The 13,620-nt window shown below is 39.1% G+C and overlaps 1 long non-coding RNA gene across 1 annotated transcript; it reads right to left on the bottom strand.

Moving 5' to 3' along the window:
* Positions 1–3,518: 3,518 nt before the first annotated feature.
* On the bottom strand, positions 3,519–13,139 carry LOC148814448 (uncharacterized). Its single transcript, XR_016086136.1, has 2 exons — positions 12,822–13,139; positions 3,519–3,924 (listed from the first exon to the last, which is right to left on the bottom strand). It is a non-coding gene; the product is annotated as an uncharacterized LOC148814448 (long non-coding RNA).
* Between the last annotated feature and the right edge of the window lie 481 nt (positions 13,140–13,620).

The raw sequence follows: 13,620 nt of genomic DNA, 5'->3' as shown, positions 1-13,620 counted from the left end.
ATTTACTCTCTTTGCTATTATACTCCAAAGCCCAGATCCATCTGATTTCTTTGTGAGCTCACGGAGTCCAACGGTGGTCAATTCTTTTGGTTCTCCCGAACTTCCGTTACAAACTCCATTTGTTACCATAACTGTTGTTCTTCTTCAAATCCATGAAATTAAAAGTCTAAATAAATATAGATATTAAAATATAGATGTCAGGCTTAACTGTCTTCTTAAAACAAAATAGCTAAATTGTCAGTGTCAGATCTCATTCAGTTTCTACATAACAAAGGAAAAACTGAAATGAAAGAGTAGAAACATGGAAAATGAAACTGAAATGGAAGTAGAAAAATTTCAACAACTTTTGTACAGCAGCATATGTATTATCCCTTTTATTTTTCTTTTATATTAGAAATGGTTGTTGTATCATGTACCGAGTTTCTTTATATAGACATGACTTTACTGTATGCTGGCATAATGCAATATACAGTATGTGTTCTAAGTTGATATGTTTCCTGCTGGTTGTTTTGTTTAAAAGCTTCCTGGAATGAAGGGTGGCACAATGACACAGTAGTTATTACTGTTGCCTCACAGCCCTGGAGCCCTGGATTCAGTTCTTGGGATGTTATCTTCATGGAGTTAATATGTTCTCTGGGTACTCTAGTTTCCTCCCACAGTTCAAAAACGTACTGTATTGATAGGTTAATTGACCTCTGAAAAAACTGGCCTTGGCATGAGTGTGTACGTCCTGCGACTAGCATCCAATCCAGGGTGTATCCTGCCATGTGCCCATTGCACGCCAGAATAGTCTAATCTTGTATTGGTTCATGCACTTAGATAATCGATGGATTCCTGGAATGACACCTGTGGGGATACTGAGAAAAGCCTGTTATACAGAATTAACCAGATACTCAATATCCATGGCTAACATCCTAATAATTGTAGCCTAATTGGGGTTCCTTAATTTTGGAATTTAAATTTATGAGGCACAACGAATACTGTTATACAGTCTATAGAGTTAATCATGTAGCATATAAAAAAGTGTGCACTTGGTTCTGGCTACAGTAAAGATGGCAAAGTTTAAAGTCGTACTTATTGGCACCCCCAATCAACTTTGTAAAGCCAATGCTGTAACCCTACAGAACTACAGATGCTACAGTACTAGAACTTCAGTCTAAACTTAAAAACTTTGGTGTGATATTTGAGTCAGGCTTGACAATCGACCCACATGTGCAACATATTTTCAAAACATAATTCTTTCACCTCAGAAATATCACCAGACTACATCCTATATTATCACAAATGGTTGCTGAAAAGCCAATCAACACATTTGTCTTCTCCTGAATTGACTACCGAAATGCTCTACTCGCTGAATCCACATTGAACATACTCCAGTATGTCCAGAATTTGGCAGTCAGAATCCTGACCAGGTCTAGAGCAAGTAATCACATTACTCCTATCCTGGAGTCCTTGCACTGGCTTCCTCTGTTAAGAGCGTGTATTACAGAATAAAGGGGATCCTGGGCAGAGAAAATAGATTAAAGTTAGAGTATATACCAGCAGCCGTAATCCAAAAGACGTAGTCGATTATCTTGCTCGGATCCTTTTCGATTCTCTGAGGAGAAAGAACATATCCTAGGAAGGGAATCGTGGATACATGAAAAATACATTTTTCCAGTTTAACATTTAATCTGTTCTTGATAAGATGGGAAAGGACGTCTCGGCCATGAACGAAGTGATCTTGAAAGCTGTTGGAAAAAATTAAAATCATCATTTAAATAAATTGACACAAATCTTTGTATGACATCACGGAAAACATTGTTCTTAAAATTCTGAAAAACTGCGGGAGCATTAGCCAGGCCAAAAGGCATAACCAAATATTCGCAGTGTCCATGGGTTGTGATGAAGGCGGTTTTCCATTCGTCACCCTCCCTGATACAAATGAGATTGTATGCTTCACGTAAATCTAATTTAGTGAAGATGGTGGCACCGTGTATAGATTCTAGAGCAGCAGTAATTAAGGGTAATGGATATCGATTCTTAATGGTAATTTCATTAAGATCGCGGTAATCTCCATCCTTTTTTTCAACAAAAAACAAGCTAGAGGGCGAATAATGCCAGCTTGGAGTGATTCCTGGTTATACTCAATGCACGTGATTCTGTATTTGACAGTGGGTAGATTTTCCCCTTTGGAGGAAGAGTGTTGGGAAGGAGGTCAATAGGACAGTCATAAGGATGATGGGGGGGAGGGTAGGGTTAGGGATTTTTGTTTATTGAAAGCTTCCAAAAGAACACTAATGATGTGGAACTCTAGACACTTCAGATTAGAGAGGTCTGTGAAGCCTAGCTTTAAAAGCAGACGGCAGCAATGAGAAAGACAATTATAACCTCAAGATAATAGTTCATTATGTGACAAAGATATGTGGGAATCATGCTGATGTAACCAAGGGTACCCCAAAAGGAGGGGGTGTGAAGGGGACTCCAGAAGAAAAAAACTGTATATGTTCAAGATACTGCAGAATGAGTGGGGTGGTCTGCCAGGAAATTGGGCCTGAAGAAATGGAAGAGCCGTCAATAGTCTGGACCCAGAAGTGGATTAACTGGGAGTAGAGGGATATTCCAGGACGAAGGACGAATTTCCCGGATGCTCCAGAGTCTATAAAGGCAGAGAGGGGCAGATGATTATAATTCCAGGAGAGAGTGGCCGGAAGATAGGGTGTAGTTGGAGTATTGGTAATGAATGGAGATATACTCACCCCTGATTGTGAGGTAGGCTGGGAATGTTGCCTTCTCTGAGGTTTGACAGGAAGACCAGAAATTTGACCGCAATAGAGGCAACGACCCTCCAAATGATGTCTGGTCTTCTCCTCTGGAGTGAGTCTAGAATAGGCTATTTCTATCGGTTGTTGAGGGGACACATAAGGAGCCGAAAAAGTCTGTGATGGTGTGAAATTCCATGACCATGATATTTCCAGTCGCCTTTCGCGAAACCTGTTATCCAAGTTGATGATCTGAGTGATTCCCTCCTCGACGGTTTTACTAGTAGGAGGCAAGACAGTTAAATGATCTTTTAATTCCTCTGATAAGCCTTGTCGATATTGAAAAATAAGAGCTTCCCAATTCTAACATGTCTCTGCTGCTAGAATGCGAAACTAGGCTGGGATCAGGTCGATCGAAGACAGTTCTAAGGTATTCTTGAAAAAGGTCAAAGTCATGAACCATGGGTGTATCTTGCTCAATTAAGGAGGTAGCCCAATCCAATGCCCAACTGGTAAGCAAAGAAACCATATAGGCGACCCTTTCTTGAAGGCTGTCCGAGTGGAGTTGAAAAAACAAAGTACATTGTGCCAAAAACCATGGCATTTAGATAAGTCTCCATCAAATCTTTCCAGGGTGACAGGAGGAATAGGTGAAGAGGAAGGGCTTGGTGTAGGAATGGGGGGAGGGCAGTGGAGGAGCGGGAGGGGTGGAACGGTCCTGTGGGGTTTAAGCCAATTGTAAGTCTCACAACTGTCCTGATAATTGGCGTAATTCAATTCAATTTATTTTTATTTAGCACCTTTCACAACAAGGTTGCCCCAAGGCGCTTAACAATGCAAGTGACCATACATGTTGTGAATACAGAACAGAAAAGACCAGAAGACAACAGAGGAGGGGAACCAAAAACCTCTTAGTCAGGACAAAAAAAACTCTAGGGGTCCAAGGTCAACTGGCTGCCCAACCCCTTTGGACATGCTAACATTATAAACTTTTTAAAAAAGAAATAAATGAATGGGGGTATTAATCCACCCATCCACCATGTCTTCTGTATGTCAGTACTCCATGCAGATCTCTGTAGACCAGCAAAATCCTCCTACACGATAGCTATATCCACGATGTCCCTCTTGGATCTATGGCGGCGATGCAGCATCCAACTCAGGTGGTGCCCAGCCCGGGCGCCATCTGGACATGTGAGAAGGAGAATAGGATAGTTTGGTCAGAACAGATGTATCTACCTGATGGGCCAACATAGAGACACACAATGGCATGTACAGCAGCGCTAGCGGCCATAGTTGCACCAGGCTATGATGTAAGGTGTGAGTAAGCTAGTCTGAAGTAATAGGTTTTCATCTGGATTTGAATACTGAAATTGACTCGGCATCGCAAATACGGGGTAGGAGACTGTTCCATAAGCTAGGGGCCCTGTAACTAAAGGCTTTACCACCATCTGTTTTTTTATTAATGCGTGGAATAAGAAGACCTGCATTCTGTGATCTAAGCAGGCGACCTGGATGGTGTACATTAATAAGTTCCATTAGATAGACAGGTGCCAGACCTCCGAGAGCCTTCTAAGTAAGTAAAAGGATTTTGAAGTCTGCCTTGTACCTGACAGGAAGCCAATGAAGAGAGCTAAGTATGGGGGTTATATGGTCGTACTTTCTGCTCTTGTAACAACTCTAGTTGCTGCATTCTGAATTTGCTGTAAGGTGTTGAAAGAGTGATAGGTGCTCCCTGATAGTAGGGCATTGCAGTAGTCTAACCTGCTGTATACAAGAGCATGTATTAATTTCTCTGTGTCTTGAGTGGAGAAAAATTGCATTAGTTTTGCAATATTTCTTAACTGTAGGAAGCATGTTTTCGATACTGTTTTAACATGAGAGTTAAATGAGAGCCTTGTGTCTAATATGACGCCTAGGTTACATGCTGAGTCTTTGAGGCAAATTTTTAAATCCTCTGAGTTAAGTGCTGAAGTTATAGTAGACCTATCAGTATTGTTGCCTCCAAACAACAGAACCTCAGTTTAATCATAGTTAAGTAACAAAAAATTTTCACACATCCAAGTCTTTACTTCATGAATGCAATTAACTGAAGTGATAATAAAGTGATAAAAAGAATTCTCACTAGGTGTAAAAGAAATTTATATTTGAGTGTTATCAGCATATGAATGAAAGTTAATATAAGTAATATTTCATTGTCCCTTGAGGGCATTTTTTTGGACACCCAGCACTCCTGTACATTTAAATAGAATAGAATGCAAAAAAAAAGAGAGAAGAAAAACATTGCACATTATACTATTACAAAAAAATTATTGAAAATATTGCACATCATTCTATTGCACATGTACAGTATAGCACATAACGTAACATTTATAACACATCACAAAAACATATTGCACTCAAGTGGGTTGTAAGAGTCAAAATTGTGTTTATCCTTGACATTTGCGTTGACAGTTTTAATGGAGAGTAGAACACAGGAATGTTTGTATCTGATTGACTTACATTTGGGAACCCTAAAACATTTGCCAGAAGGAAGAAGTTTATATTCAGAGTTGAGGATGTGGGAAGGATCTGATATAATGTTTCCTGCCTGTTTGATTAGGGATTTTTCAGATTGTCTGCAGGGAAGGGTTCTGTTTCACTCCTATGACTTTCAAAGCTGTCTGGGTGAGGCGGGTAATTTGCGATTTAATATGAACTGATAGATTACCAAACCACACTGAAATACCATACCTGATAATGCTCTCGATTACAGCACGGTAGAAGAGTAGCATTACTTCCTGTCGAACCCCAAACACTCTTAGTCTTCACAGGAAATATAAGTGCTGCTGAACTTTGGAGCAAACACTCTCAACATGAGTAGACCAGCACAGGTTACAGTCTACTGTATGTGTACACCTGAGTATTTATATAAGTCAACCTGAGTGATAAGTTTGTTGTGGATTACTACCTGTGAGTAATCACCAACTGTTCTGGGATCAAAAACTATTTATTTTGTTTTATTAGCATTCAAAATTAGGCTGTTGTTGTCACACCATTGCACAAATCTTTGAATTTCTGACATGTACACAGATGAGCTGCTACCTCTATGCATTAAGCCAAGAACAGCTGTATCATCTGAGAATTTGAAAATGAAGTTGCTTTGACTACTGCTTGTACAATCATTTGTATAAAGTATGAACAGAACTGGAGAGCTCACACAGCCCTGAGGGGCACCTGTGCTAATAGATTGTGACTCAGAAAGAGTTTTGTTGACCCTGACATACTGTGTGCGGTTTGTTAAAAATGAATGGTACCATTTTATAATGTTATGGTTAACAGACATTTGCTTCAGCTTACTAATCAATAGATGGGGGTGCAGCGTATTAAATGCAGAGCTGAAGTCCACAAACAGCATCCGAGCATAGGCATTGGGGTCCTCTAGGCGTTTTAGAATAAGATGCTGTTAATTGGCTATGATGTAAGGTGTGAGTAAGCTAGTCTGAAGTAATAGGTTTTCATCTGGATTTGAATACTGAAATTGACTCGGCATCGCAAATACGGGGTAGGAGACTGTTCCATAAGCTAGGGGCCCTGTAACTAAAGGCTTTACCACCATCTGTTTTTTTATTAATGCGTGGAATAAGAAGACCTGCATTCTGTGATCTAAGCAGGCAACCTGGATGGTGTACATTAATAAGTTCCATTAGATAGACAGGTGCCAGACCTCCGAGAGCCTTCTAAGTAAGTAAAAGGATTTTGAAGTCTGCCTTGTACCTGACAGGAAGCCAATGAAGAGAGCTAAGTATGGGGGTTATATGGTCGTACTTTCTGCTCTTGTAACAACTCTAGTTGCTGCATTCTGAATTTGCTGTAAGGTGTTGAAAGAGTGATAGGTGCTCCCTGATAGTAGGGCATTGCAGTAGTCTAACCTGCTGTATACAAGAGCATGTATTAATTTCTCTGTGTCTTGAGTGGAGAAAAATTGCATTAGTTTTGCAATATTTCTTAACTGTAGGAAGCATGTTTTCGATACTGTTTTAACATGAGAGTTAAATGAGAGCCTTGTGTCTAATATGACGCCTAGGTTACATGCTGAGTCTTTGAGGCAAATTTTTAAATCCTCTGAGTTAAGTGCTGAAGTTATAGTAGACCTATCAGTATTGTTGCCTCCAAACAACAGAACCTCAGTTTAATCATAGTTAAGTAACAAAAAATTTTCACACATCCAAGTCTTTACTTCATGAATGCAATTAACTGAAGTGATAATAAAGTGATAAAAAGAATTCTCACTAGGTGTAAAAGAAATTTATATTTGAGTGTTATCAGCATATGAATGAAAGTTAATATAAGTAATATTTCATTGTCCCTTGAGGGCATTTTTTTGGACACCCAGCACTCCTGTACATTTAAATAGAATAGAATGCAAAAAAAAGAGAGAAGAAAAACATTGCACATTATACTATTACAAAAAAATTATTGAAAATATTGCACATCATTCTATTGCACATGTACAGTATAGCACATAACGTAACATTTATAACACATCACAAAAACATATTGCACTCAAGTGGGTTGTAAGAGTCAAAATTGTGTTTATCCTTGACATTTGCGTTGACAGTTTTAATGGAGAGTAGAACACAGGAATGTTTGTATCTGATTGACTTACATTTGGGAACCCTAAAACATTTGCCAGAAGGAAGAAGTTTATATTCAGAGTTGAGGATGTGGGAAGGATCTGATATAATGTTTCCTGCCTGTTTGATTAGGGATTTTTCAGATTGTCTGCAGGGAAGGGTTCTGTTTCACTCCTATGACTTTCAAAGCTGTCTGGGTGAGGCGGGTAATTTGCGATTTAATATGAACTGATAGATTACCAAACCACACTGAAATACCATACCTGATAATGCTCTCGATTACAGCACGGTAGAAGAGTAGCATTACTTCCTGTCGAACCCCAAACACTCTTAGTCTTCACAGGAAATATAAGTGCTGCTGAACTTTGGAGCAAACACTCTCAACATGAGTAGACCAGCACAGGTTACAGTCTACTGTATGTGTACACCTGAGTATTTATATAAGTCAACCTGAGTGATAAGTTTGTTGTGGATTACTACCTGTGAGTAATCACCAACTGTTCTGGGATCAAAAACTATTTATTTTGTTTTATTAGCATTCAAAATTAGGCTGTTGTTGTCACACCATTGCACAAATCTTTGAATTTCTGACATGTACACAGATGAGCTGCTACCTCTATGCATTAAGCCAAGAACAGCTGTATCATCTGAGAATTTGAAAATGAAGTTGCTTTGACTACTGCTTGTACAATCATTTGTATAAAGTATGAACAGAACTGGAGAGCTCACACAGCCCTGAGGGGCACCTGTGCTAATAGATTGTGACTCAGAAAGAGTTTTGTTGACCCTGACATACTGTGTGCGGTTTGTTAAAAATGAATGGTACCATTTTATAATGTTATGGTTAACAGACATTTGCTTCAGCTTACTAATCAATAGATGGGGGTGCAGCGTATTAAATGCAGAGCTGAAGTCCACAAACAGCATCCGAGCATAGGCATTGGGGTCCTCTAGGCGTTTTAGAATAAGATGCTGTTAATTGCATCATCGGTGCCCCGCCAGTGTTTATATGTAAACTGATGTGGATCCAGTACAGTGTTCACTTCTGAGCACAGCACGGATACCATAATCCTCTCAAAGCATTTCATCACAACAGACATCAGTACTACCGGCCTGTAGTCATTGTTATCTGAGGGACAGGGCTTTTTGGGTATTGGCACGATGAGTTCTTTTTTCCACAGCACTGGAGCAGAGTGAGAGTCAACTGACTTCTGAAAGATAGAACACCATGCTGGTGTTAATTTCTCTGTACAGTTTTTTAAAAGAGAGGCAGTGATGCCATCAGTGCCTGTTGCATTTTTTGCAGATATGTGCCTGAAAGATTGTTTGGTCATCTATGGACTTATTACAAGCCTACCAGCACTACTGTCAGCTGTAAAAGTATCTAACATACTGTCACATGCACCAGAGAAGTCCTGTGTCTCAAACCTCAAAAGTCATTCAGCTCGTTTGCTTTAGCCAGCTCATCCATTGTATGGAAGCTCTTGAATTGAAAAATTCATGTCAATATGTTTTCGTATTATCCTACCTAGTGGCAGTATGTAGAGAGAGAGAAATAGCAATATTGGTCCTGGCACTGATCCCTGTGGTACCCCAAATTGAACTGGTGACATTGACGAGGCAGTACAATTATTAGATATTTGAACATAATGAAAAAGATTAGTTAAATATGAAGTTAACCACTTAAGTACGGTTCCACATAAGCCAACCTCAAGCTCAAGCGTGTGTAACAAAACTGTGTCGAAGGCATCACTAAGATCTAGAAGCACAAGCACTGTTGCATTCTCCACATCAATAGCTAACAGAAAATCATTTTTTAGACTCTTGTTAATGCAGTTTCAGTGCTGTGGCCTGGGCGGAAACCAGACTGGAATTTCTCAAGTATATTATTTGAGTCCAAATACGATTGAAGTTGGGCCACAACTATTCTCTCAAGAATTTTAGATAGAAATGGGACGTTTGAGACAGGCCTGTAGTTGTTAAGAACTAGTGGAACCACATTTGGCTTCTTAAGGATCAGGTACAACGCCTGATGCAAGGGACGTGTTCATCATAATAATTATAGATCCTGCCAGTACTTCGAGGGAATCTTTGACTAGCTGAGTAGGGATGGGATCTAGCGGACAGATGGTTGACTTAGTCCTAATAATTAATTTCTTGAGTTCCCTTTCATGAACTAATTGAAAAACACTAAAGAGGTGCTCATATTGTTTCTGTACCAGACTTCTTTGCAGCTTATTTGATTGTGTTTGGTCTGATGATGTTAATTTTATCGTTAAAGAAGTTAATGAAATCATCACTACTAAAGTTAGATGGTGCTATAGAATTGATCTTATTTGTAAGATTGGCTATTGTCTTAAATAGGTAGTGAGGGTTATTTTTATTGCTTTCTTTAAGTTCAGAGTAGTAAGCTGAACGAGCTCTACATAGGGCTTTCTTACATTGTTGCAGGCTATCAGTCCATGCTGACTTTAATACTTGTAGACCAGTAGACCTCCATTTGCGCTCTCATTTGCAGCACTTGTGTTTAAGGCATCGTGTGTGATCATTTAACCATAGAGAGTGTCTAGTGGTTTTGACTACCTTAGTCTTTAATGGGGCAATTTCATCAAGGGCCTGTCTGACCCTGTATTATAGTTATGTGTGATTTCATGAACATTATTACTGGAGATGAAGCTAGCATTGTTCATCGTGTTCATGAAGTTTAATGAAGTACCCCCATTGATGTGTCATGTTGTAATAGTCTTCTCCTTGGCAGCTATCAAGGGCAGTCGAATCTCAAAAGTAATTAAAGAGTGGTCAGAAAAAGAGTTATTGATGGGATGGACCAGTACATGATGAATATTAGCTCTATGAGTGATAATTAAGTCTAATGTATGCTCGCATATGTGTGCTGGTCCTGTTATATGCCGACTACAACCTACAGAGTCAAGGAGAGACAAGAAAATTTCACTGAAGGTGTCTGTCTGTATGTCCATATGTATGTTAAAGTAATCTAATATCACAACTTTGTCTAAATTAATCACTAAATCAGAGAGCAGTTCACCAAATTCAGGAAGAAACAATGCATATGGTCCTGGGGTCTGTACACTAAAATAATGTATGTAGATGATTTGGGTGTCATTTTAAGAGACATTGCTTAAAATGGGTGAAAGTTATTAATAGTTTTTAATTAAATTCTTACAGACTCACTGAAGATGGCTGCTAGGCCACCTCCATGCCCTGAGCAACAAGCTTGCTGTAAAAAAGTATAGCCATTAGGTGAGGCTTCAACTAAAGGAATAGTGTCAGTGGGTCTAAGCCAGGTTTCTGTTACTAGGCACAGGTCAGAGTTGGTGTCAAGCACCCTATCATTAACCAGAACTGATTTGCTGCCTAGTGAGCAAACATTTAACAGTGAGCATTTTATGGTAGTTTCCTGTTTTTACTGATTAAGGTTTACCAGTGGAATGGAGATTAAATTGTCAACACAAAAGCCCCTAAAGGAACGCCTGAATTATAATCTAGGTCTAGTGATAGTTGCAATACTCTGTCTATTCACTCTCATATTCTGGATAGTTATGTGATTGATGGGATGCCGTGCAGTAGAGAACCTGGGTCGGTACAGGAGGTGAACTAGAGGTGGGAGTACAGACAGCACGCGATTTAAGATCACATGGCTGAGGCCTGGGTGGTACTCTTACTAGTCAAGCAGGCAGCTTCTCTGCTATATTTTGGGATAGAATTAATGATCCCCTCTGGTTAAGGTGAAGACCACCCCGTTTATAAAAGCCAATGCGTGTAGTTGCATGACAGCTTGAGACCATTGATGAAGAAGTCCATGCATTGAGTCTAACTCTGCTTATATACTTACGGCTCAGTATTATGTTACGCTCTGTTAAGAGCGCATATGATAGAGTAAAGGTGATCCTGGGCGGAGTATCGAAAAATAGATGAATGTTAGAGTAAAAGACGTAGTCGATTATCCTAGTCAAGGGGTCCAAGTGCCAAAACAGGAGGGAAACAGAAACGTCGATACCAGGAACCGAAATCCAGAAGTCGTAATGAAAAATCCAAGTCCGAGGGTTCAAGTACCAATCAGGAGGAAAACACAAACGCCGAAACTGAGAGCCCAAATCCAAAAGACGTAATCGAGAATCCAAGCAGGGGACTTAAGATATCCAAAAAGCCATAGAGAAAAACAAACGCCGAAACCAAAAGGCTGCAGTCAGGAAAATGAAGTACTAAACAATGAACGCTCTAAAAAGGAAAAAAAAACAATACTGAACAGTGAGAGAAGTGCCGGAAGTTAGAAAAATAGGAAAAAGCCGGAGGTGTGGTGCTGAACAGGTAAGTGTCTAGGCGAGGTCTACGCCTTCTTAAAGGGATTACGTGAAGCTGAGGATATATTGCAATCTATTTAATTTTGGTTAAGGTGGTTTTCAGTAGTTCATCATCACCAACTTTTTTATAATAAAGATACATTTTTAAAAGTAGTTCAAGTAAGTTGCTGCGTCAGCATCCATAGGCTGCAAAGGAACAAATAAGGGTTTGTTCCATGCTGATTCCATGCTTCAGGTGTGGCCTGAAGAAGGCTCCACAGCCGAAATGTTGTGTTTCTTTTCTTCTCTCTTCTGCATGGAATAAACCTTTACATTTTTTAAATGCATGTTTCTAATTCTATAAAAAAGTACTTTTAGAAACTGAGACTTGAAAAAATGTATGTGTCTTCCAGAACTGCATTTAAATGGCACACATTGCCCTTTATTCATGAGATTTTTTTGGATCCATCCATTCTGTACATGTGATTCCTTGATGCTGAGTGGGGTGTTAAATTGCACTTAAACAATTTAAAATCTACTGAAAGAGCAAAAAAATATAAGGGGCTTAGTAAATTCCATTTTTATCCAAAATCATCTGTAACCTTGGAGTCACCCTACATTATAATTAATAAGTGCATTATTTATTAATACTTGATAAATGCATTAAAGATGAACAACATGCAAATTGTATTTTTAAAACAAGGCTCAGTACAAGATTAAATCTTATTTAGTATTTTCATAAATTTAGTCTTAAATTAGATACCATGTAATAAGATTATATAAAATCATGTGTAATGACTCCACAAAGTATATTTTTCCTCCACTTTTTCAATTATGTTATATTCTGTTATCCCTTTCAAAATTTCTGGGTGAATTTCACAAGGACAAGCTAGGAATAAGCACATCATAGCTTTACAGTGATATTTACAGCACATTCCAGTAAAACAAAAATGGGGAGAAAAACTGCAATCTTAGCAAAAACAAAAAGTATTGTAGAAATATAAATGTATTGGGAAATGTAAATGTAATATACACAGTACATTATTACAGTACATCAATATACTGTAAATAGCAACATTGAGTAAAACAGGCAATGCCAATAACATGTGCTGGAAACAGTTTTTACATTTTGCTTTTTTATTTTAAAGTTATTTAAACATACTTACTGGTTGTCTGTTCACAGGATAGTTTCTGAGGTTTGATTTCTGAGCCAGAGCAGCTTTTGTACAGCTAGGGAGGTTTTTGTACAGCTGTGTTTCACTGTGTGAGAGGTGTTGCTTCATGCTGTTGACAATAGAAATCTCCTGCATCTTCTGCCTGGATGTTGCTGATTGTTAAATTGAAATCAAAGTCATATCCAGATGCTGAGAACCTGTCAGAGACTCCAGTGAAGCGGTTGGGACCTTCATAAATCATAAGTTTAGGTTCTTGTCCAGGTCTTTGGTGGTACCAGACCATGTCATCATCTATCGCTGTCACAGATTTACAGTTGATTTTCACTGTGCCTCCCAGTGGAGCAGACAGAAATGTTGGAGACTGAGTGACCACAATGTCACCTCTTGAGTCTAGAGAAAAAATGACCAGAGTGAGGGAAATCAGGGTGAAAACAGGAATCTCCCAGCCTGTCTGCTAGCATCAAGAACACACACAGAAACATTAGGTTCACTATATTTTTTAAAATGTCTGTACACATATATCAGAATCCATAGTGACCAGCTCTAATCAAGGAGTAACAAGACCTCTTACCCTGAGCAAAGAGCACTAGCGTGCAGAAGACCATCCCTAGTGAAGCCATGTCATCTGTGTGTCTCAGTGACTGTAGCAGGGAAGGACTGTCAGCTTTAAATCCTCCTGAGCAATGCAACAGAGCAGTGATTAATGCTTCTGTTTAGAGCAGTGAGGCAGCACAGGTATGCAAAGCACTTTCCTGTATACAAATCCTGTCACAGACAATTAGAGGAACTC

Source organism: Atractosteus spatula, chromosome 27, assembly GCF_055471065.1.
Source record: "Atractosteus spatula isolate fAtrSpa1 chromosome 27, fAtrSpa1.hap1, whole genome shotgun sequence".
Taxonomy (NCBI): domain Eukaryota; kingdom Metazoa; phylum Chordata; class Actinopteri; order Semionotiformes; family Lepisosteidae; genus Atractosteus; species Atractosteus spatula.
This window is presented reverse-complemented; position numbering and strand designations above follow the sequence as displayed.